This window comes from Stegodyphus dumicola, chromosome 4 (genome assembly GCF_044657685.1).
Source record: "Stegodyphus dumicola isolate Sdum_Otavi_A_Nest chromosome 4, ASM4465768v1".
NCBI lineage: Eukaryota > Metazoa > Arthropoda > Arachnida > Araneae > Eresidae > Stegodyphus > Stegodyphus dumicola.
In genome coordinates, this window is record NC_140771.1 from 45,263,971 (window position 1) to 45,289,798 (window position 25,828).

At 32.4% G+C, this 25,828-nt stretch overlaps 1 long non-coding RNA gene across 1 annotated transcript in view; it reads left to right on the forward strand.

Annotated features, from left to right (window-relative positions):
* Positions 1-3,926: 3,926 nt before the first annotated feature.
* Positions 3,927-25,828, forward strand: part of LOC118196259 (uncharacterized) — a 96,580-nt gene continuing 74,678 nt past the window's right edge. The window contains exons 1-2 of the long non-coding RNA XR_015040489.1: positions 3,927-4,302; positions 23,905-24,019. This is a non-coding gene — a long non-coding RNA (uncharacterized LOC118196259). The remainder of the gene's footprint in view (positions 4,303-23,904; positions 24,020-25,828) is intronic.

Below are 25,828 nucleotides of genomic sequence, written 5' to 3' on the forward strand. Positions count from 1 at the left end.
GGATTTGAAGCTGGGCGTTTAGACCACAGTAGGCTCACCTAACGACCTATACCGTCTGGGTGACTTTTTAACAATTAATCACACAGACTGAAACATGGATGAGTTTTTCCTTTCCCTCATATCTTCTCAACTATATTTATTTTATTTTTGGTGTACTATTCTATTTTTCGATATATATTAGCAGTATTAATGTTAACTCGAATACCGATTGTTCCATTTCTTTCCTCTTTTGTGTTTATTGAAGAATTTGATGATAGGAGACAAGGCAAATCTTCTGCAGCGATCATCATGTATAATATTTCCTTAATTCGTCATTGTAAAATAGACTGTTAAATTCCTTTATTTTTATTTTATTTATTTATTTATTTTTTTTAATATTTTCCTATGAAGCGAAACCTGGTTAATCTTTTTCAAAGAACATTGAAAATTATTTAATGGAAGCTAACTGTAATATAAGATCATGTGCTAAACGAAAATAAACACTGAAAATTTTCCGCACGTATTATTAGCACAAAGCCAGGTAGTGTTGAGAAATTTTCAAAGTGAATGATTTATTGATATTGTTAACTCAGAATTAAATTTTCATTTTTTTTTTTTTTTTTTTTTTTTTCCATGTTTTTAAGAAAAAGAAGCAAAAGTGAATTTTCGGTTGAGTTGGAGCTGAAGAGCCAAATGTGAAACCCTTTCTACAAAATTGGTCGTTAACGCGATGTTCCCCGTGTTTGTACTGCACTGTTGCCAATCCCGGGTATCGTAAATTCTCTTGCTCATTTTTTTTACTCTTCTTCCACTTCTGTCCTGCGAATTTTTTTGCCTGCCATTACTAGCACACTAACACAGCCTTGTTGGCCAATCCAGATACGGGCCACCGGCGAAGTTAGGAAACAATTCATGCTGAGTAGGGTTCTTTTATTTTGGTTTCGTGCAAGTCTTCCCGCGTATTCTTCCCACCCGTAAACGCATCTCTTTGCAATTATTTTTGCTCTCTTACTTTTGCGAGTTAAACTTCCTTAAGTAGAAAATAAAATAATAGTCAAAGTATTTAATTTAGTAAATATTTAGTTACTAATATTTTGTTTTAATGAAATATTCCCTATAATTAGAAGTTCAAACAACAGTAATCAGGGTTAATTTCTAGGAACTGATTTTTGTTGTTTAATAATTATTATTATATTGTTATTTTTAATTTTTGTTGTTATTTTTTTCTGTTCTAATAAGTTTATTAAAAAAATATGCGAATAGTTGACACAAAAACTCAGTATTTGAAAACATTGGGAAATACGAAAATGCTGAATTATTGTTTGTTTTGAAGCTGGGGATGGCAATGATCTGTAAAGCAATTTAAAATGCAATCGTAAGTTTTAGAACTATTTTGGAAAAGTAGGTAAAACGTTCCTACAGATTTAAAACTATGAATTTTCAGATTCCAACAAAATTATTAAGATATTCTTAGGCAAAAGTGAAATAATTATTAGGATATTCTTAAAACAAATAATTTTCAGGATATTCTTAGCCTTATTATTATGATATAAGTTTTTGATTTGCATTCTGTGAACTTTTTTGATATTAGTGTTAAGATATTATGAGATGAAAGAGTTTTAAGGCATGAGTTACCTGTTGTACTTATTGTTTACTTTAGTTATTATTTATTGTTTTTTCAGTTATTATTTTTAGTGTTAGCAGTGACATCAGCAGCTTGGTTAATATGATTCAGAAAGACGAAAAAAAATGGCGAATTAAAATAGATGGGTGAAGAGAAAAAAATGTGTGTGGCGTGGACGTGTAACTGCAACTGGCGGTATTCCAAAAATAAAGAAAATAATAGTAGTTTTCCCTTATTTAGTAAAAAAAAAACAATCGGAAAAAAAAAAAAAACTTCGAAGGATTGCTATTGTAAACTATTAAGCAGAGCTGGCAAAATACTCACAACAACACGCGGTTTCCAGAATCCATATAAAGATTCAGAACCCTCAGCTTAAATACACACGAACTATTTTGCATTCTGGTGAGAAATACGTAAAGGAAAAGTTATAATAAAGACTTAATTCATAATAATTGTTTCGTTAACATAAGATACTTTGCAACTTCAAGAACGCATTTTATTTTAAATGTTTTATATCTTATGTTTTTTTTTATTGCCATTCTGAACTACCCAAAAGTGATTGTGACAGCATTCGATATTACAAAAAATATTACAATTACAAAAAAAAGATTAGATTTAAAAATATGCATATGTACATAAGAAGATGAAAATAAACTGACGTTTCGATTTTAAACCACTACAGATGCACTCAACCGATCAATGTTTATGTTTACAAGTAATATTTACGAAAAGGAGTGATTAATAACAGTTTGAAAGGGATCCCTCATCAATCAAAAAATTTTAGTTTTCTTTGCGCGCTCTTTGAGTTAACATTAACAATGAACAGTCAAAAAATTTAGTTCTCTCCGTGCCCTAGAAGAAGGTTAGCATCAATATTAACTATAAAAGGTAATCTTTATTACTAAATAGCATAAAAGCTCAAAAAGTATTTCAATTTTAAAACTCTAATGGTCGTCCTATACATATTTTTAATGTAAAATAGAAATAAAATGTTAAGACAGAATAGTTAAAAGGAATTTTATTGATAAAAATATTATAATATTTAAAACAAATAACTTTTTATCTTTTTAATAAAATTACAGAAAAGAAAACATAAAGAAGCTTGCAATCGGGAAATACTTATGCTATCACTTGAAATTCTATTAATATATATAGCTTCTGTAGACTTTTATTTTTAATTACATATGACTAAGAATGTTTTATAGTAGTTTGAAGAATTTTTGCTCTCTAGTGCATTAAACTAAACCCGTATAAATGTTAAAAAAGGTTTATGCACTTTATTTTGTAATTTTTCATGTATAGATGAGGACTATAATAACAACAATAATAGAAGAATTATTGCCTTGAACTAAGGAAAATTATTCTCTTTATTCAGCACAGCAACAAAGTAGATGACATCACATTTTTCAAGATCTTTTGATCTGTTCTGTGGTACTTTATTTATTTTAATTTTTGTTTGAAATCCTAATTTAAAATAATAATGTGACTGTTAGCAGCCTTCCGATTTTTTTCGAGTTCGAATAGAACTGTCCGTGTTTAGCGGTCTTATTCATGCTGCTACAGGCGCGCCTTTAAACAAAAATGAAGCTAACAAACAGCAGCATTATTGAAAAAAATATTTAATTTCTCCGAAGAAACTTTAAACTGTCCTAATTTGTTGATTTTTTTAATCAGCTAAATTTTAAAAATTCAAGATGGAAATGCTTATAGCTTTAGTTTAAAAAAATGCATCTAAATAGCTACAAAACAATGCAATACACAATTTTAAAACATGAAAAATTGTTTTTAACAAAAAAAGTGTCAAAACTAATTTTCTTCTTAATTTTATTAACTAAATTATCTAATGAGTGAAATTAAAGGTTTCGGATGGTAAATCTATTGACGTTCAGTGTTTCAACAACATAATATCAACAAATGCCGTTTTCACGGATTTCAGATATTACATACTCGTATTTTAAAGTGTTTAACTTTAAAAATATCAATAACAACATAGATCAAATTAAAGCAATGTCTTCCCCGCGTTCTCCCGAACGCTTTCCAATTAGTTCTATTTCTCCAATTTTCGTACAGTATTCTACTTATAAGAGGGTAAGCAATTAGTTCTATTTCTCTGATTAGTCGCATCAAATCGAAAAAAGTTATTTATTAATTCTACTGAAAAAAAAATCGATTTTAGCATAAAAGCCACTTTGTTTTATAACATGGACATATAGGAGAAATGCTAATATCGACAGCAATGTAATATTTTTTTTCAATTTTAACTAAGCTAAAATCTGAGGTTCAAACTGCAATTTCATTTCAGAATCTCCACTTTCTGTGGATGAGCGCTTAATCATTCACGTATCAAAGCCTGCTTCTGCTAATACGTGAAGTACTGACTTTAAATCCCACTGATTTCTAGACAACTTCAGTAAAGAGCAGATATGATCAAGCTATGTGCGTTCTTTACGCGTGCCCGGTTCTATTTGATGCGGAACATCTTTCAGTCAGATCTGTCTGTTGGCCTGCCAGTAAGCAGCTGTAGTCGTACAGAGTTCGACTTAAGAGCGGACCATCGTGAAACTGAGCTCCTACTGAGATTTGAAGCCAAGACACCTTCGAGATAACAGGTTCTCTGCCACTGCCTGCAGCCAAGTTCAACTAATTTCTGTCTGAAGTGAGGATTTGGTATCTGAGAATAATGAATGACCGTAATGACGGTGAGTGATGGTAAATGTTAAATTGATGCTATCCAATATTAGTGTCATGTTACCAGTAATGGCATAAATAGGGGATTATTCCATTATTCAGGATGATTTTATTGAAATTCAGATCTTTAAGCCTAATTACGGATCCTTTATATTTTAATGTTATGACTTTAGGGAAGGTGATATAGCTAATTAAACCCTTATAAAAATGAACTATTTTCTGAATGCTAGTTAAATCTGTGCTTAGTTAACAGAGGATGAAATGGAAAAAAAAAAAAAAAAAAAGGTTATTAAAGACAGATATTTTTTCTGATAGCTTTGTGAACTGAATTTGCAAATGATTTTCAGACGACGAGCTCATTTAACAATTTTAAGATTCCTCAGTAACTGCTAATTGACGCATATTTCAAAGAAATTCATGCCTGTTTACAGATTGCACAACATGCATAAATATATAACGGGCATGACTATTTACAAATTGTACATACCTTGAATTGATTGAAATTGATAATTAAATAAATGCTGCCGTTTTGCAATTACAAGATGGTCTCACTTATAAGAAGACCTTCGATTTTTAAAGAATTTCTGTAGAAAAAATAAGGACCTTGTGTATAAAATCTCATTTATCTTAACACTGAAATTCATTAGATGACCTAAATAACAGTAACTTCATGTAAGTCTGACATTTTTTAAGCGATGCATCATAATAAGATCTTAATAATTTCTTTCTTAATATATTTTTTGAGTTTTAGATTGCATATATTATACAGGTAGGGTTTTTGGAAGCCTATTTCGAGGGAAGACGTATTTTTTAAATTTTGAATCAGCACGATGAATAGTATACCTAAATATTCTGAAATAAACAGTATAACTAAATACCTTCTAACTGTGAAACTCGGACACTCATCTAGTTTAGGAAAAAAATAGAAAGACTAACTCCTCATTAATAACTACAAAATCCATTCACGCAGATCAGTTAGTTTGAAGTTTGCACAAACCGACTATATGCTCAAAGTTATTGAGCTAAAATTCTATAATAGGCTAAATAAACTTTCTCCATAAATACTCATGCCAGACACTAGTTTCAGAAATTCCACAGTTGCAGAAAGAGAAATCGTAAAAATATCCTGCAGCCACAGAGTATAATTCATGATATAAATCGTCGTCCATCTAGCTTAACATCTACAGGAAGGAAATCTGAGACAGATACCAATTCTTCTAAACTTACAACCGATCTCAACAGCAGCTGTGACCTAAACGCCTTCCCGAAAACCACTTAATCCACCCGAGGAATCACTAGCCAAAATTTTTCATATCGCAACGGTCTGTAGGTTTACCGAAGAGGATAGAGGTTAAAACAAACAGCTAATCCTCTCCTGAATCCTTAAAATGGTAGACGGATGCAAGGAATACCAAACGACGAGATCTACTCGGGAGAATCATGAGAGCAAACGAATTATTTATAGGCGCAGGTGCAGGGATGCTTAAATCCTCCGAGGCAGACAGTCGGAAGATACGTTCCGCAGAAATAATTTGTTGGGGGAATTTCGCCGACCATGTCCTCGCGACACAGATTAGCGAACGTCGGAAAAATGAGTGCTTGCGAGGGGGTACTGTGCTGTCACCTCCCCCAGTGACAGAAAGGCTTTATGCGAAAAAAATTATTTGGGATTGGAAAGGATTTAGAAAGTTTAGGTACCGCAACAGGGTATCCGAAAGCTTCTGAAAACTGTTTATCCTGTTCTGATGCCCCTTAGTTGAAACATTATTAGAGGATGGTCTAGGGGTAAATAGCAATGACAGTAGAGGAGTAGCGGAGATGAATTTTACACTGTTTTAAAAGAAGGAGATGGATTTCGAGTCTATTTCCAAGAAAAACCGCGAGACTGTTGCGAATGTTGTTTTCCAACCCCTTTCTTCAGTGTTCAAAATTTCTTTATTGAGTAAAACGTTGTGATTACTAAGTTGTGATTACATTCCAGCATATTTCATTTCGTTTAAAATTTTGTTTGTTTATTTAATTTTTTTTCGGATGTTTGGAATTAAAATATTAGCTTCTTCCAGCTTTAAATTAAGCTTTTAATGCAATGATAGGCATGCTGAAGAAAGGTGATATAAAGTTTCGTGTCTAAGTGATATATTCTTTAAATCTCGAGAGACTGAATTGAGTGTAAGTCTTTAAATGAAAATAATTTTAAATTTGTGAAACTTCATCTTCTATTCAGGCTTAAGCGAAAAATATTCGAATAAAAGAGAGAAAACGTGTGTATACATTATTAAACGTTAAAGCTTAACAACTATTCAAAATGAATCAGGTGTTGCTAATTTAAATTTAGTTGACAACATTAATGATGTAATTCGCTCATTAGAAACATTCAATCAAATCACTGATAATTTTGGTGACACTTTAATTACGTATTTGCTTTTACAAAAATTAGATCCTTCTACAAAATTATGGTGGAAATGATAGTTAGAATATAATGATATTCTGGAACTTACGGCATTAATTGAATTTCTAAAGAACCATGCAAGAACACTTCAGAACAGCAAACCGAGAAGTTACATAAATCTGTATTTCAGAATAAGAGTAATGTTGTGGTGGCTACTTTGGTTTGTTGTTACTATAGAGAATATCATAGTTTAGGCAAATGTTCAAAATTTCGAAATTTATCGGTTCAGCAAAGAATAGGTTTTGTAAAATCTAATCATTATTGTTTTAATTGTTTATCTAATACGCACTTGCTCAAAAAATCCAACATTTTAAATATATGTCAACATTGCTTTACGAAGCATCACAGTTTTCTACACATGGTAAATAATTCAAAGAACAAAACTCAAATAGTATGTTTCCGTGTACAGAATTTATTCCGAAAAGGGATGATTTAACGAATGTTAAGGATGTTTTGTCTACAGTTGATTCCTCTCATTATGATTCGAATGCAAGAACTAGTCAAACCAGTCGCATTTTGTTGTATACTGCATTACTAAAAGTTCAAAATTCTGAAAAACAGTTTCTGAAGTGTAGGTCACTTATTTCAAGAGACTGTGCGGAGAAATTAAGATTTCGAGTGAAAGATAATTTCATTTGCGTCGTGTTTAGAAGAATTTAATACTGTAAGTAACGGGAACGCCGATTTATTATTCATTTCTTATTTCAAAAATGATATTCCTGTGTCAATGTCATCGTTTATACTAGATAAGATGACAGATCTATGTATATATATAATATAACGCTGATTTTTGTTGTTTGACTTCTGAATTAGATCTGTGTATCTTTACAGTCAATCATTTGTGGTAACATCAGTGATTTAAGGTTAGCTGATTCAATATTTTGCAAGTCACAACCAACTGATATTTGATTTGATGTCAATGTATTTCTGCATTTAATAACGAGAGAAATTTCCGAACGCTGTCAAAATCTTCAGTTTGTGCTAAATTCGAGGTCGGAATAGATAATTACGGTGCTACAAATTTTGAGTCACAGACAACTGATACAGTATATGTAAACCGCAAGAATGCAAATACAGATGACTTCGAAAATTCTTTTGGGAAGCTGGAAAAATTTCCAAATGTGAAACCTTTGTGATAAGGTCGCATAAAGGAAGAAGAAACTGAAGATTAATAATGGACAAGGATGTCTTGAGAGCATAAGATGAATATTATTATTATTTAACTTCTGAATACATTTTCAATAGTTGTTAAGTTGAATTAATTGTTTTAAAAATAATATTAATATGTTGGCATTGTTTCAAACGCAGGCTCGAGAACCACGTATTGCTCTCGCACGAAAATTGTAGAGATATTGGAATAGGTTTGAAAAAAAAAGGAAGGTATAGGTTTTTCTCTTGTTGATTGTATGTAGCCTTTTATTTTGGGCGTTCAATAAAATTTTCATGCGTTGTTCCATCATTAGAGTTTTCATTGGAGTTAAACACCACACCGTTGAAGCATTAACACCCCACCACACCTTTAACAGTTGAAGATAAACTTTGTAAAGAACATTTTGAAAGTTCTCATTTTAGAGACAAAGCAAGCCATTGTTCAGCTGCATTATACCATTCAAACATAATAGAGATTTTTCAGGTGATTTCCGGGAAATGGCGTACAGAAGCTTTCAATATTTGGAGAAAAGACTGTTATTTAAGCTAGAAGTTTACAACCAGTACATTAAATTTTTGAAAAAAGATATTTTTCACTGGGACACGTAGAACTAGTGCCAAACACAGATCTTAAATTAGGGAATAGTCATTATTATAACCCACATCATTTCATCTTTAAGGAATCTAGCTGAACAACAGAACTAAGAGTAGTTAGTTTTTGAGAGGAGTGCTAAAGCCACAACCTGTGTTTCATTAAATGATATATTAATGTACATTAATGATAGGACCAAGATAATTTATTTTGTCTTTTACTAAGATTTAGATTTCATAACATTGCAATAACCGCTGATATACAAATGATGTATAGATAGATAAAAGTTCATGAAAAAGATCAGTTCTTCCAGAGAATATTATGGAAAGACAATCCAGATAAATAAATGCAGCTTTGTCGTTTAAACACTGTCACATATGGAACTGCAGTTGCTCCATATCTTGCCGCCGCCAAAATTTTGAATCGGTTAGCGACTGATGAAGGACTGAATTTTTCCAAGACAATGTATATGGTTTTAAAAGGTTTTTACATTGATGATGTACAAACTGGTGTTAAGAATAGTCCGGAAGGTATTACGTTGGTAGATGAACTGCAGCAACTGCTGAAAATGATCGCTTTGAGCTCCATAAATGGTTCATAAGTGAACTATGGTTGTTAAAAATGTTGGCTTAAAAACACAGATAACGGCAGTATTTATCGTGTAATAGAAAGTAAAGCAGCAAAAGTCCCGGGATTGGAATGGCATCATGACAATTCATCATGATGAATTCAAGTATAATATGGGTGTAATACGTTATCAAATTCCTCTGATTAACAGGATTATTCTGTCATTTGTATCAAAACTATTTCATCCGGTGGGGTGGATAACTCCTTTCGTAATTCTTACTAAAATGATCGTTCAGTTTAAATTGATCCTTCAAATTACAGTTATCATGATTTGGCCCTGGACCAAAGGTGATTGATCAAAATTGGGAAGGTTTATGCATGGAAGTTGAATTTCGGATTGCCATAAATGTACATAGAGAAGTCTTGTTACCTGATTATTCTCCAAGTAAACTTCACGGATTTTCTAACGGTCTGAAAACGGCCATGCAGCATTTGTTTAAGACAAAACGTCTAACAATTCTAACATTAATGTAAAACCTGTTACACTTGAAACTCGTGTAGCACCACTGAAACCTATCACTATTATAAGACAGGAATAATGTACAACAGTATTGTTGGAACGCTTGATTCAGACTGTTAAAGCCGCTATGAAATTTGATTCAGCAGCGCACTCGTAGAGTGATTCACCAATTTTGTCGTCATGGTAAGGTCAGATCCTAAAATGTGGCAAGTTTTTGTATCCAAAAGGTTTTCTGATGTAAAAACTACCATTTTGCCAGCTGAGAACTGGAGTCAAGTTGACGGAAAAGAAAATCATGCTGATTGCACTTCACATGGGTTATTTGCTGTAGAATTAGTCTTATGAATTGTGGTGGAACAGGCCACCTTATTCAAAGTGCAGTGAGGTTCCCTTGCTTAAACCTATAGATAAAAAGGAGTTACCAGAAGCATGTAAAACTGCATAATTTGTAGTTTCTGAAACTGTACAAGAACTTACTGTTATATTTAAGATATCCTTCTTCTCGAAATTACAACGCATATTTGCTTGGATATTAAAATTCATATCTAATTCAAGGTTTGCATATCTAGAATGATATATATTGTTTTTATCCATTAATGAAATTCAAGCTGTAATACTTTGTATTATTCGTATAGTACAGCGTTCGGTTCACTTCGAGAAAAAAAGAAAAAAAAATTACAATATATTAATAGAATTTGGATTCCACCGACTCTCAAAGTATATACAATCTTACAATCTTACATGCTAATTAAAGGCCTCTTGATATAGTCTCTTTTAAAAAAAAATGTTTAGCTCATTTACAAAATTCAGTGCGACTCAACTTTAAAGCAAAGATTCAATAAAAAATGTGTCTCTGAATCTTACAAACATCTGACTGGGTGATTATCAGAATGCCACAAATTTACGTTGTTCGTGATTTCCTGTTCGTTCAAGTTCTTTGCAAGCAACTCTCTCACTTTTTATCATCATTATTTTATCGCCTCATTTCTTGCATTTATGTTTATGAATCTATATTCAGTTGTCCCTCATATTTTACATAAAAAATAGGCTATATTAAACTTCTCAATTATAAATTATATTTAAACTTGGTGTGTACTGTTTGGTTTATCAGATACTTACATCCGTTCTATATGAAGATTTCTTGAAAATTAATAAGATAAACTTTTCGAAACTAACTTTCATCACAGCCCTTAAAACTGCTACATTGTAAGTATTAAAAAGTAAAGAACATTTTAAAACAGAAATATCCAAAAACAAGAAAGAGCTTTGTATATTAAAAGCAATGGAATGACAAACGTAATTAAGCTGTTGCAAATAATGTTTTAAGGGCAGATAAGAATTTATAAAAGAATAAAATGTTAGCAATTTTATGAAAAGCTATCATTAAAAATTCCTTAAAAAAGCTGGCATTTACCTCATATTTCAGATTATTTGAATTAGATAATGAAATTTTAACTTAAATCCCAAGGAAAGGTAACTGATGGCTAGTTCAATTGATCTAATGTAAAAATGTAAGATAGTTTTCTTCTACTGACACCATTTTTCTCTTTATTGGCACAGACTTTCAGTTAAAATATTAAATTTATTATTTAATATCACTGTTTTCTGGCCATACCTATTGTTTTATTAATTTTAAGGACTATTTTCATTTCAAAAGACGCTTGACAGCCCTCTAGCGCGAAAAAATACGACTTTTTATTTAAAAATTGCTAATTTTTCCAATTTCAACTCCTTTCGGCCAAATTAGCACTTTCTTAGAAGTTAGCCATTTTGTTTTTCAGCTTCACATGTCTTTGTCACCTTTGCATAGCTGAGCTTTCTTGTAAAACTTTTTCTTGTTAAATAGTAAGTTTTACATTTTCAATTTAAATTACAGCGCGTTAGGAAAGAGCGATATTATTGAGACTTACCAAACTTTTTAGATCATTAAGTTGGAATTTTCTATTAGTGAAATTCCGCTTATAGTCTCAATTATTATCGTTTGACGAAACGTGCTATAGGTATAAACTTGATTCGAATTTTGAGCTGCTTTTTCCTTGATAAATCTGGCTCAAACCTCGAGTTGAGCTATTTACCATTTGTTGCAATTTTTTGTACATATCATGTATTTTTGAAATATGCTTCATTTTTACTAGAGTACTTTTAAAATTATTTGTGCGTTAAAATTTATTAATTTTTTCTAACCCCTTTTTGATTTTGAAGTCATCTCGTCTTGTAATTTTAACATTTAGTTTTTAAGAGAGTGCTTTTACTACTTTATTATTGTTTCTAGTTGTTGAATGATTTTACATTTTTGCTAAGGAGTCAAATTTATGTTTTAGCATAAGCTTTTAAACGTTCCTCTTACTTCTAAAATTTTAAAAAATTCGCAAAATTCTTGACCACTAAGGTCTCTCTAATTCATGTTGTTTTTCTACTTTTATATATATATACTATATATAACATATACGCTTTTTTTATGTGAAAAATGAAAAATATTTGAAGAAATTTTTTTTTAATTTAGAGCATCTTGATTTCTTTAGCCATAAAAAGAATTAAAAAATACTAGAAAGAATAAAAAGTGCAATGGAAATTGTAATAACTGGTTATTATTCATTCCCTGTTTTTTTGAGAAAATTCTTCGAGAAAAATATTCGTATTTCATTATTCATTTCTATTTGGATCTTAACTGTCTTATTAGTGACGAGTAATACTTAAATCATAAGGCAGTGTGATATTTAAAGCATAAATAAGAATGACGTAGTTTCACAAAATTCCATGCTTTCAGTTCTTACTTTTCACCAAAATGAATTATTTGTTATTCATTTATTATTTACTTACGTTAAATCAGCTCGAGTTCTGGCTGATGTTTCCAGCTGTTCTTGCTGATGATATGATTCACTAGAAAGAAAAAATGTTTCTGCTTTAAACGTGATACCATTGCTTTGCTTGTCCCACGCTTATTGAGATCATTATTCTGAGCAAGAATTTCAAAAAGAAGGAATCTTTCCACGTGCGCGTGAATTCATTTCTTTTTGACATCATCTCTTACATCTGTTTTCACTACTCAGCTCTTCCGTATGTTTGCGGCGAATTTTTATTTTTTGAAATATGGTTCTTTCTCTATCATGTAATTATATTTAAAAAAATAACTTGTATGAAATGTTTCCTCAGGTAACTTAAGAAGTTTTCAAGGACGAAGAAATGATTTGGAAATGATTTATAGAATTATTTAAATGGTTTAATTCAGCATGATTAAATCTTTTAATTGTTCAAACTTGGTATTACCTTAAATGGAATTCATCTTTCAATTTTTTGAATGATAAGGAACTCAGAAGGGGGACTTTAAGCTCAAAAAATGCTTACATATGACTGCAAATTTGTATCAAATGCAATGGGGAAACAATATAAATTTCTTTTGTATTGTTTCGTGCATAAGGAAAATAATATTTTCTGAAAATTTAAATAATTTACGAAAAATAGCGGTAAAATATTATTGCTATAAGGATAAAATTGATGCAACATAATTCTGAATAAATATTGCGATGAAACGATTGAATATTTGATTGTATTTATAACAGTGCTTACTCAAAATTACAACGTTGTGCATTGATGCAACACATAGTTGGAAATTCCAATTTTATTTTGAAATGGAACTCACTGAACCAGTTATTATTTCGTTTATCCGTATACTCTGTGCAACGTCATCTGTATTTTAGGAATAAACGTTGTTCGTTACATAGAAAAACACTCCACACGGTCAGAATATTAAAACTAATTCACATACAACTACTTATGTACCGCCCCTCAAGTGACATTTTTCATTGACACTGTGAGAACCCATCACTTGAAGGGCTAGGTTATTTGAATATGGCAAAGCACATTAGTGCTATCTGCCTAAGCGTAAGTATACCTTCGTGGAAGATCTAAGAAAACTCACTCATATTTACACTAGTGGATACAGCTTATGCAACTTTTCTGATTTGAGCCGTAATTCCTCAGACAATCAACTGGAAATCATACTACAGAAACACAATGTAATAATTAAAAGATGAGGAAAGTGTAGTAGAAAAAAAAAAAGAAAAGAAAAGATAGAATAATACGCATACAAGAAAAAGAGCAGAAAAAGACTTTATTTACAGAATGGCATTAGTACAAAAAACTGGCCAAGAGGAAGAACAACAAACAAAGAGGATATGATTTCCTCTAACTGCACTTAAGCTCGTTGCACTGTTTGCTCAACACTAGATTATCTAACAGTTCTCTGAGTAAGAATCCCCATTCTTCAAGGAGTATCTGTTTCAGTTATCTCGAGTTGTCCAGAGAATAAGATCGGGCCACCACTCGTCTCCCTTAAATATCCCATACATGTTCAATGAGACTTAAATCAGGTGAGCACGCTGGCCAATCCATTCTGTGGTCATCTTAACTTTCCAGCAGCTTCTTAACAGCATGACCCTGTATGGCCGTGCATTGTCATTCACAGAATGAAAGTTGGGGTGAATGGCACCACTGTTCATCATAATGCAGTCCGTTCATCAAAATGCCTCCCCATAGAAGCACGCCAAGACTACCGCAATGGTCTCATACCGTGATGTTAGTGGTATGAAAGCGTGTCCCTACCTTTCTCTTTATCAAATGGCGCCGAGAATGGAAGGATTCTCATCGGTAAAAAGGACCTGACTCTAATGATGATCCAGTCTTTGTGTTCTCTACACCACTGTAAACGGTGCCACCGATGGGCTGCTGTCAGTTGTCTGACGCAGCGTTGTCAAATAGGCCACCTTTATGAAGTGTCTGACTAGAGTAAACCGGAACACTTGTCGTTTAGTTGCCGGGCACAGCTGCTGAGCAGTGTTGTCCCCTGTCTGATTTCGGTCTCTTTCGCCTGCAGGGCCGGTGCATCGGTTTTCAGCCATCGTTGTTTTCCTTAGCCGACCATCACTAACCTTTCTTACAGCTATATATGTCATCTGGAAGTCTTTCCAAGCTCGTGAAACAATACTTTTGTCTATTCCAAATTCTTGGATAACAGACGTCAAACTGCGCCCGACCTCAAGCTTGTTAATCATTCTACCACGTCTAAAAAGTGTCCTGAAGTTTTTTTGTAGCCATACAGCACGTACAATCTTACTTCCAGTTACAGAAAGAATGTCTGGAAATGCTCCTCTTTTCTTCTTTTTAAGTTGCTATTCGCTCTGCTCGCTCTGAATGTTAGCGGTTTGCATGCCCTAACGTTCCCACTTAAGTCATAAGGCTGATATCCGCATATACATCACCTTTTTATCGAGTTGGCTTTTCATTGTGTTCATCGCAGAAAACCATTTTTGAAAATTTCATGGTTGTATGCTGAAAAAGAAATTTATTTTTTAAGTTTTGCTTACGTAGTATTTTAAGTATGCTATACGTAGGGGAAACAGCCGTTTGCCGGGGCTCGAACCCGGTCGAATTGCTAGTGTTCAACAATCTTAAATACTCGGCCGTTGCTGGTCCTGAAATATCAAAGAATGTTCCAAAAATTGGTAATAAAATCCTATATATTTGTTTCTTTCACCGAGAAAAGAAAAGATTTATATCTATTGCCTGTGATTTTCTGAATCTATCTATTATCCTATGTTTCAATAATGAAACTTAATTCTAATAGGCAAAAGTTAAAAAATTATATTAAATGCTAAAACTAGATTGTTCACTGTTTAATCACACATTACTATGTTATGAAACTAATTCTGTTTCATTTTTCAGCGAGAATCATGCAGGAATGCAAAATATCACCCGCGGAAAGATATCCTAACATCTGTAAAAGCGAATTTTAATAATTTAGAAATAGAATAAAACGTTATTAGTTTATGTAATTAAAAAATAATGCTAGTTTATATTCCTCACATCCAGAAAAGCGAATTTTAACAATTTAGCAATAAAATGAAATATTAGTTTAAGTTATGAAAAAGTAATGATATTTTATATTGCAGTGAATCAATGCGGTGTATAAACTGAAAACTGAAATGTATGCTTCTATTTTAGTTAAAACTCCTCAGTTTACAGAAATTAAGATGTTCCAGGAAATTTCACATTTTGATTAATTATAATACAATTATTTCTATTAATCAACAGGCATTAAAAGAATTCATGTGCGTCTATTAGTCATAATTATTAAACGAATAAATACGAAGCTATTAGTCATTAGCGACTAGAATCTGCGACAGAGACTTAAACAATCTGCCCTGCATATGATAATAAACAAGGGAAATTAGAATTTGAATATTTGCCTTCTAAGCACCAAATCCTCTTATTCGAAGTAAGGGAGAGAGGGCAGAAAAAGATTTAAATATACTCCTTATTTTCTTTTAATTTTTTTCCTAATTGATTAGGATTTCATCTGACTCTCCCAGCTCATAATTTTTATTTGCACCCTGGCGCAACACAAAATAAGAAATTTTTGATATTAAAATAACGAAGCTATTATCTCAACAAAAATTTTGAACATGATTCTCTCAATTAATAATAGGCTTAAATGTGCTGTGAGCAGAAATGCTTAGTTTCTATTCTATACAAATAAATATTTCCAACGTATTGGATTTATTTAAAGATCTTTAAACGTTGGCACGTTGAACCTGCAAGTCTAAACAGCTTGTGGTATAGATTGTAATGTAAGAGATTTGAAAACGTTGGGTAAAAATTTTTAAAATTTAACTGAGTGGTGTCAGAATTTGAGAGGATTTACTGGTTCAAAAGTATTATTCACCTTGCCTTGGCAGGCACTAAATTGAAAGGGAAAAAAAGTTATTTATTAGGACAGTACAAATAAATCTAGACTCCGCATTGCAATAAAATGTCTTAATTTTATTATTTACCTAATGTTTAATCAACTACTTGAGTTCCGAGTTTGCGCATATTCAACAAAATTTTATGGCCCTGTCATCTCAAGCATCCGGAACAACAGCATAAGGCATTTTTTTTTTTTTTTTTTTTTTTTTTTTTTTCTTTTTCAATGTTGTGTCAATATCTTATGGGTATCTGTCTCCCAAACTTACATATAAGTAGTTCCTTTAAAGAAAGGATAGAGAGGGAAAGAATGCTAAGGGACTATCACAGATAATAACAAATAAATGCATGCAATTATTGTTAAGAATTGATGATAGTAATAATTACAATAAATAAGCATAATTATTTTTCAAAACAAAACAGAAACAAATCTTCCGAACTTTTTACGTCCAACCAAAAACTGTCTCCTGACCCACTCTTTGAAAATTACTGTTATAGGTTATTCCAATAGTTTCCCATTATTCGAATGCTATTTAGTAACTATAATTAAATTGGCTATTATGATATTAATATGCATGTTTGTGTTTTCACTGAAACATTCTAAAAACGATTTGTTGTTATCCAGACATATTTGCAATCACATAATTCATAACAATAAATCAAATTGAAGACAATTCTCACATTTTCTTATCTTGCGGGTTGAAATCAAAATCAACTGAAACGAAAAAGCAAAACATGATTTTTTTATCATTCCAAGAAACTACGGCATTCAGGCCATAGGTCGGAATGCCGCAAAAACAAACCCTTATGAAAAAAAATATGAGAGCTGTTCGAAGATTTAAAAAATAGCACGAGCATTACTAATAAAAAAAGAAAAGAAACAGAACTCTTGGAACGTCGTCGAAAAGAAGAGAATGGTGGGGCAAATGGCTCGTTCTTTTATGTTGGGCAAGCAGACGTCAGACGTTATCGTTTATCAATGAGAGCACCTTTTCTTCTCGATGTCGTTCGGCTAGGGAAAAAGAACTACGACCTCTTCGGGTTACAAAAGATTTCGTCTCATTTCTCTTCTGTCAGATGGCAACAGTCCGAGTGAGTCATCACCGGCGGACAGTATGGCCGATGATAAATGCCGAAGATGCGCCGCCGAACATATTAATTGATAGCACCCCGGGGAGAGAGACATCGAATCAAGGGTTTTGATGAAGCGAATTCTGCTGAGAAGAGATTTTATGCGGTTAGGGTGTAGCTCCAACAAACGGCTACCTACCCATGTATGTTGGGCACCAATGAAGAATTATTTTGTAATAGAAATAAAATTCTAGTATATAATAAAAGAATGTTAATATGCCTGTGAAATTGTGCAATGAATTTTAAATTTATCAATTAATGAACAAATGAATTAGAAGACTTTATTTTAAGCTTATTATTAAGGAAGCTATCATTTGATATAGCTGAACCGCAATCTGAGTTGAAACCGACAGTATTGCTGAAAAATTTCATTTCGTTGAAAATTATGCAACTTTAGTTTGGCGAAAGTTTTGAATACAATTCAATAGATTTGGAAGACAATCACACATGTCACTATTTTTCAAGGGGAAACAAAATTGCAAAAAATGTTTTTAGAACTTTGAAGAATCGTATTTCCATACAGGATGTTATCACATAATGTAATTGAACCCTATTATTCTGTTTTCCAAAAGATATCAACAAATACTTTCCTTTCTGCTATATATGCTCTCAAACCTAGCTCTCGCTGTTTACTGCTATATTTCTGTAATTCCCTGCTAGCGTCCAAGAGTTCGTCAGCAGTCCGAGACTTACTCTGAAAAAACTTCGCTTTCAGTTTTCCCCAGCAGAAAAATCAAAAATTATAGCGAAATTTTATTAGAATGTTACTAAATGGTGATATAAATGCCCTATACGAAGGGTTCTCTCAAAACTTTAATGGATGTTTTTGTTCTTGCAAGATCATCTGTGCAATGTACAAATAACGTAGCAATAGATTACGAAGCTAGATGATGCTTTAATGTAGCGTCATTGCTAGAGCCCTCCATCTTCCTAATGATCTGTTACAACTGTTCTCCATTAGTAATGCTTTTAGTTATGCAATGATTTATGTAGAACATAACTATATCCTATATATAATTACATTGTAACTAGTATATATGAGATCTTATATTACATAATCATCAGGCAAAAATAGCATACGATTTTAATTTTTTTTAACTTCGCAGGTAGCAGTTTTGAAAGTCAGAAAAGCACATACAAATACAGGGTGTCTCATATTGAATTAGAGAAAAAGCATAGCATAGTATAAATTCTGTAACTGATTTTATTAAGCCGAAATAAATTAATTTTGAAACTGTAATTATAAAAGTTTTATTGGCAACAGCGAAAAATGGTCCGGTTACGAAATCGCCGCTAGAGGCACTGTTAATCAAAACGGCACCATCCATGTAGAAAGGGTACTGGAATACGCCAAAACATTATCGTTTATCGTAGTTCAAAGACATTTTCATACGAAACTTATTAAAAATCACCGCATCGTCACAACTCAAAAGGTGGGTAAAGCAGTTTCAGAATACGGGCTGCCTGCTTGTATAAGAAAACCAGTCCATGATGAACAGCCTTCAAAACCGAAGTTCTTAAAAGAATTCGTACAATGTTTTAATGATGTCTCGTAAAATCAATGGGCGGTGCGAGTTTGAACTCAGTATGCCGCATGTAACGGTGTGACATGTGTTACGGAAACGTTTACAGTTATGGCCATACACAAACCGTTGCTTAAAGCTTTCTACAAGAATTTGCAAGGTAAGTTGGAAATAGATGGTTTCTCGAACAGAATTGTGTTTACGGATGAAGCCACGTTTCACGTTTCTGGCAAAGTTAATCGCCATAATTTACGATTTTGAGGCACAAAAAATCCAAATGGATAATAGAACATGAGCATGAATCTCAAAAGGTGAACGCTTTTTGCGCCATTCCCAATAATTTTGCTTTTGGTTCTTTTTTCTTTGTGGAAAATTCGATTAACAGATGTATTTACTAAGACATGCTATTAGATTGGTTGTTCCCTCAGTTGAAGGAAGCGGATTTCGGCTTCATTTAGCAGCAGGACCGTACTCCACCACAAAAGAATAAAAACGTACGCCAGTATCTGAACGATAGTCTACCCCATCGCTGGATTAGTCGTGCTGTGCCATTGTTTTGTTGGTCACCGAGATATCCAGATTTAAATCCTTGTAATTTTTTTCTATGGGTTTTTGTTAAAGACTAAGCATTCATGCCTCCATTTCTCCAGGACTTAAGTAACTTGGAGCAGCAGGTAACTGAAGTGCTCGAATTATTAACAAAGGATACTCCATCATGAATGCGGCAGGAACTGGAATACCACATAGATATTTGCCGTTTCACAGGAAGGACACGCATAGTACATATATAGAAACTTAGGTAACTGTCGTTTCACTGTAAATTTGATTCATCAAAATAAAATAATTACAGGTATACTCTCTTTTTGTCCTATTCAATACGAAACACCTTGTCTAATGTTTCGAACAACCTTATGCTTAGAAACGGCCAAAAATTTCTAATCTTTCCAAAACTACCAATTCAATTTCAGTTATACTTCCTGTAGATATATATAATAATATGAAATGACACAAAGTAATTTTTACGAGTCTGAGTAATAATAAAAGCATTAAAATTTCCCTTTTCCTTGTTTCTAGTAAAAGCATTTCATTCGATTGTTGTTAAATCATTATTCATAACGATTAAAAGAACAGAATTATTAAAAGCAATCACTAAATATCCTTAAGAGAAATTATTGAATAATTTTCCACTAGGTTAGCTAATTTTTTCTTCGATTTTAACTTTAATTGAATAAATAGCACTTGCTTTTACACAAAATGAAGACATATTAAACTGTCTTTCTTCCCTTCGACAAAATTAAGACTTCAGATTTACAATTCAGAAATAATAATTGCATGATTTTTAAATAGAGAAACGTTTTCGTAGCACAATTACCTGTACTTGAAAACATTTATTTCAGTCAAAGACACCCCCTTTCAGCGATTCATTAAATAGTTTTTCATATTTTTATTAAGTTGCTAATTACTGAACTTAAAACAGAGAGCAAAAATGTTAAAAATTAAAGGCGTTTTTCACGTGTACTCTTGTCATCAGTTAGCATATCGTCTTTAGACACGATTTACTTTCAAGTACGAGTATTTTTTGCTAAAACGTTCTTCTAATTGTTTGCATAGTAAGCTGTAAAGCATTTCCTTCCTCCTTACGAGTCTTTGTGGTGTAAATGGAAACACATTCGGCTGGCAGTCGGGAGGTTTTTGATTGCATAAAAAAGCATCGCACCGTCGAAAGCATTGCATAATTTTCCTATCTCCTGCTTCGGTTTATTCAATCTCATTTCTACAAAGCACACGAGGGCTATCTGCCTAAATGGAGGGATGCCTTCGTAAATTACTTTCTAAGGGAAACTTGTTTGTATACATATTATATAAGGGGAAACCCACGAAAACCCCCATGCAGCCCCGTTCGCCAGGATTTAAATCCCAAACCTAATTACCAGCTTCATCGACTTACCGTTCGGCCGCCGGTGGGCTTGTTTTCTTATTCGACAAAATCCAATGGCTCTACAAAGTGACTTAAGACCTATACTAATTTTATAAGCAAGCAGAGTTTTAGGTGGTAAATAAGTAACCATAATTAGTTAACAAGTGAAAAAATAAAGAAACGAAAGCACTCTTTGTTGACATGTAACACAAAATCAAGTTTATTTAATAAATGCAATTGTCTCTATACGTTTTTAAAAAAGATACTTTCTTAATGTAAATTTGAAGTTTAAAATTAGTATAAAAACATTTCTTTGCGAATCAAAATTTATATTTACTGTTTGTTACTAAGGACGACTAAATGTTTTCGCAAATTTATATGAAGTATTTAAATGTGAAATTGTTTCAAAGTACATGAATTTAGTTACACATAGAAGAACAATCTCTTCCTTTATTCACCTTAGCAACAATGTGACATAATCTTCTCCCTCTCCTAAGAGCCTTCCGATTTATCCGATAGCGTAAATTTATATTTAATATATTAATAGCAAAATAAATGAAATAAAATAAAATAAAGAATTTTAAAATTAAAATATATAAAATGGTTCATATTTTAACGGTCATCCAAAAGGGTTCTTTTAAGAATATGACAGGAAATTTCGAAATTAAATTAAAAAATCAATACTGAATTTTTAAGAAAGAAAAAAATTTCGCTTGGACTATACCTGTACAACAAATGGTGAAATTCTGGTGCCCCGTCTACTTCTATTTGTACATGTATTGTTACCGAATATATATATATATATATATATGTATATTTCGAGAAATGAATAAAATTTCGAGAAAACTGGCGGTTAATTAAAAATTAATTTCAAGATAACATTGACATAACAAACAAATGGAGAAACCAAGTTGGTAAAACCATGGAGTACTGTATTAAAGAACACAATATATATTTCTACACATTTTTATATCTCTAAGGTAACCCTGCATTGACTTACGTAATATTAATCAATCCATTTCTTCTTTAATTATTTTTTTTATCAAGCGTTTTATGTTAATAGAAAATAATGAGTTATTTGTAAGGCTTAGTGGAACCAAAATCCAGTTTAATTTAAATACCTTTAAATTACTATAAACACATTTCATTACTATGAACTTATACGGTGCTTATGATTTTAAATGTTTTTAACATATAAGTAAGTATCTGCAGGAGGCCTAAATAAATGAATGAAGAATAGATATAAAAGCAAGAAATATGCACTTACACTGAACTAAGAAAAATATTCTACTATTAACAATAATTACAATGAGTAATGACTATAACATGTCACGTGATAGGTGAGTGCTGAGTAGGGTCATATTAAGTTGTAAAAACAACTGCAGCAGCAACATTTTATTATTAAAGACACACCCATAGTCAAGTGTCTAAATCAAAGCATAAAAGACGGCCGCTTGCAGAATGTATTTATTAAACTTGTTTGACCTGAAAAGCAGTGTTTATGATTTATCATAGAGGAAAAAACATGCTAGAAGTGCCATTATAGCCACATATAATGTTGATGGATAAGCATTTGGTTGGATAGCCCGTGCTGGTGCCCGAGTACTTATAGTCCCTACATAAAAAGTTATTTTCCCCTTTAAAAAAATATAAATGATACATGAATAATTTAAAATAAGCAAAAGGATTTATTTGTTCGCCATAATGTGATCATTTGCATTTTTATATATGAAAAATCAAAAAGAAGTTTCAAAAAAAGTCGCTTTCGTTTGGTAATGATGCCAAATTAGCTGATCGTTCTTGGCTGATTATTTGATCAGAATTCTTTAAGGTATTTCTTCCGCCTTCCTAGCGTGCCTTCGTGGTGTAGTGGTTCTGCACGCTGGGCTGGTATTCCAGAGGTTCGCGGTTCGATTCCCGGCGAAGGCGTTTGCTATTTTTCATTTTTCCTGCTTCAAAAAGTATACCTAATGTCTTTACAATTCTTTTCATCTGTTTTAATGGTGAAAATGAGCCCACACAGCTAGTTATACTTAAAAGAATAGTAAAGAATAAATTAGCTATTACCTAATAACAAATTCAAAGAATGAAAAATTTGTTTAATTCTTGAATTGTTTCAAAGCATCTTCTGATCAGATGTGATATTTCCATACTATCAGCCTCATCAGTGGCTGAATGGTAAGACCATCGAATGCGGAGAGTTCTACACGGGTTCTATCCCAGAGAAACAGGCTGCCTCAATGGTTGGTTTTCATGGTTTTCCCTCTGTACAAAGTGAATATAGGTGAGTTTTCCTTAGAACATTCTCCACGAAGACATTGTTTTCTGCAGACAGATACCTCTTGTGTTCTTTGCCGTATTCAAATAACTTAACATCTCTATACTATTAGCCACTTTCATTATATGCATTAAATGTTTTAATCCTTTTTATTATGGACCGGGACATTTTGTAAACTCTGAGATGTCCCACAAGAGTAATTATAAATTCTAGTTTTTATTTTATTTTATCTATTTAGTTTCTTCTTTTTTATTTCAAAATTTAAATTACTATTATAGCTTTTTTACAAAAAGGAAAAGAAAAGAAAAAAACGAAGCAGAATGAAATATGAATAAAAACCATTTCAAATTGCAATTTTAAATTTAAACTTTTACCCGAATATGGGCATCTGGAAGCCCTACTTTATTACCTATTTCCTATTTTCTAAAACTTTAACGAATTTTTGAATAACAAACTAAAGAATTTCAAAGCGAGCTATGGCAACACTGTACGGGGAGGGGAAACGTTTTTATCTCCAGCGCGTGAGACTCTATATCGGAAATTCTAAAGATAGGCTCATTTTAAAATTATTTTGCGATATTGGCTTTGAACTGAATTTTATAGTTTAAGTATTAAAACATGATATTTAATTACTAAAAGTAACACAAAAAACGTTAAAAAACGCTCCTCTGGGCGTAATGTAAAATCTGAAAGCTTTCAGATTTTTTTTATTATTATTTATTACTAAATTATTTTTATTTTTTAGGAAACACGCTAAATGAAAATCTGTGTATTCCAAGTAAAAAAAGAAAAATTTCTACAACCAGTATAAATGAGTCTTTTCATGTGCACTGAAAACTCCTCTGAATTTATGAATGCTGGTAAGATTTAATGTATGTGATTATTATAATCTTTTTTCACATCTGTAAAAATATAATGAATTTTTGCCTCCCTCACTGCATGCCTCCGTAATGTATTCGGTAGCATGCCCAGCTAGCAATTTGAAAATTTGGAGTTCAAATCCTAGAGAAGGCTTGGGTGATTTTTCGTGCTTACTGTTTCGAAAAGCCTAATAGAGTAAACTGCTAAAGTGGCGTCTGACTAAAATGCGGTAGACGATAATTTGTAATACCACCTGAATTTGGCGATTAGGTTTCCATCTCCCCAATCGCTCTTAATTTGGGGGAAGGCATTTTTGCTTTCCTCACAGCGTGCCTTCGCAGTGTTATCGTAGTATCACATCTGATTCGGTAGTTTAATTTCGGAAAATGCTTAACTTATAAGGTATTTCTCCCACTTTCCTAGCGTGCCTTCGTGGTGTAGTGGTTCTGCACGCAGGGCCGGTATTCCAGAGGTCTGTGGTTCGATTCCCGGCGAAGGCGGTTGCTAATTTTTTATCTCTCCGGGTTTCCAAAAGAATTCTAATGTATCTATATCTACAAACTGATTTGCTGTGTTTCTTGTTAATAGATTGCAATGTTCTAATAGACTATACAAAACTGTATCTTTATAATAACACGATCTACAAATTATTAAAATGCATTACTATAGTAAATTTCACAGAAGAATGTTCTATACTAGCATATACACTGTAAAAATATATCGTACATGTTGTAAAATGTACCTGTTTTTTTCCAAAAAGATATATATACTATCGACTACAAAAAAGTTTCATTGCTCATATTGTTTTAACAAACTTCGCGGGAAAAACGATGTAAAAAACCTATGTAATTCGTTTTATTACTAAAAGCTTAATACAAATTCCTTGTAACTAACTACAAAATATTTACAAATAATTTGTGTTCAAATAAGTATTATTTTAAACAGTATAGTGCGAAACATATATACTGCAGAAGTCAGAACTTTTGAAATAACATTTTACAGTAAGGTTTATTGGTATGCATATTGTAACATTTACAATGGTTGAAAATAAGTTTGAGTGCAAAGCTTTTAAGATAAATTCAACATTCACAATAATTTTTTTTAATTGAATGATATTGTGTGATCAATTGACTGTTCTACCTCCTGGTTCTCACAGCAGTTTACCAGAATGGCATTTTCATCCGTTAAACCATAACATATAACGGAAGTTTGCTTTCAGGGCTTTTACCCTTTAATGACCCCATTATACAAGTTGTTATTGTTTCTGATTGCTGTTTATATTAAGTACTTTCTCACCATTTAGACTTACAGAGGCAGGTAGAAGCTAGGTCAGCCCATCTGTAGTACCGCATATGATTCAGGTAGTGCTGAGCCTAGATAAGTTTTAAGCTTCCGCCATAGTTTTGTAAACGCCCCTGGGGTGGGGGAATCCGAGGAGCTCCCATCCCTTTTCACATACCGCAGCCTCTCGAGAGAACCGTCTGCTCGCTGTGTACTTTGAGTGACTTCTTGCCGCACACACACTATACACTTACAAACGTCGTTACTCATCGTTACGGCAGTCATCGTCACTAACAATTATACTGGCTGGGCGGCCTACTTAGTCTACAGTTCTGAACATGCTTTACATTGTTAATAATGTAATACACATGCTTTACATTGTTAATAATATAATCAAAATATTTAATTTCTTTTTGAGTTTAGACATGCCAGCGGTTGAACATTAAAATTGCTTAAATCTGGTTTTTCCACCTGAGCTTAAATCACATAAATCACAGCCAACTGGTTTGGCTAGATTGGAGTTTTCA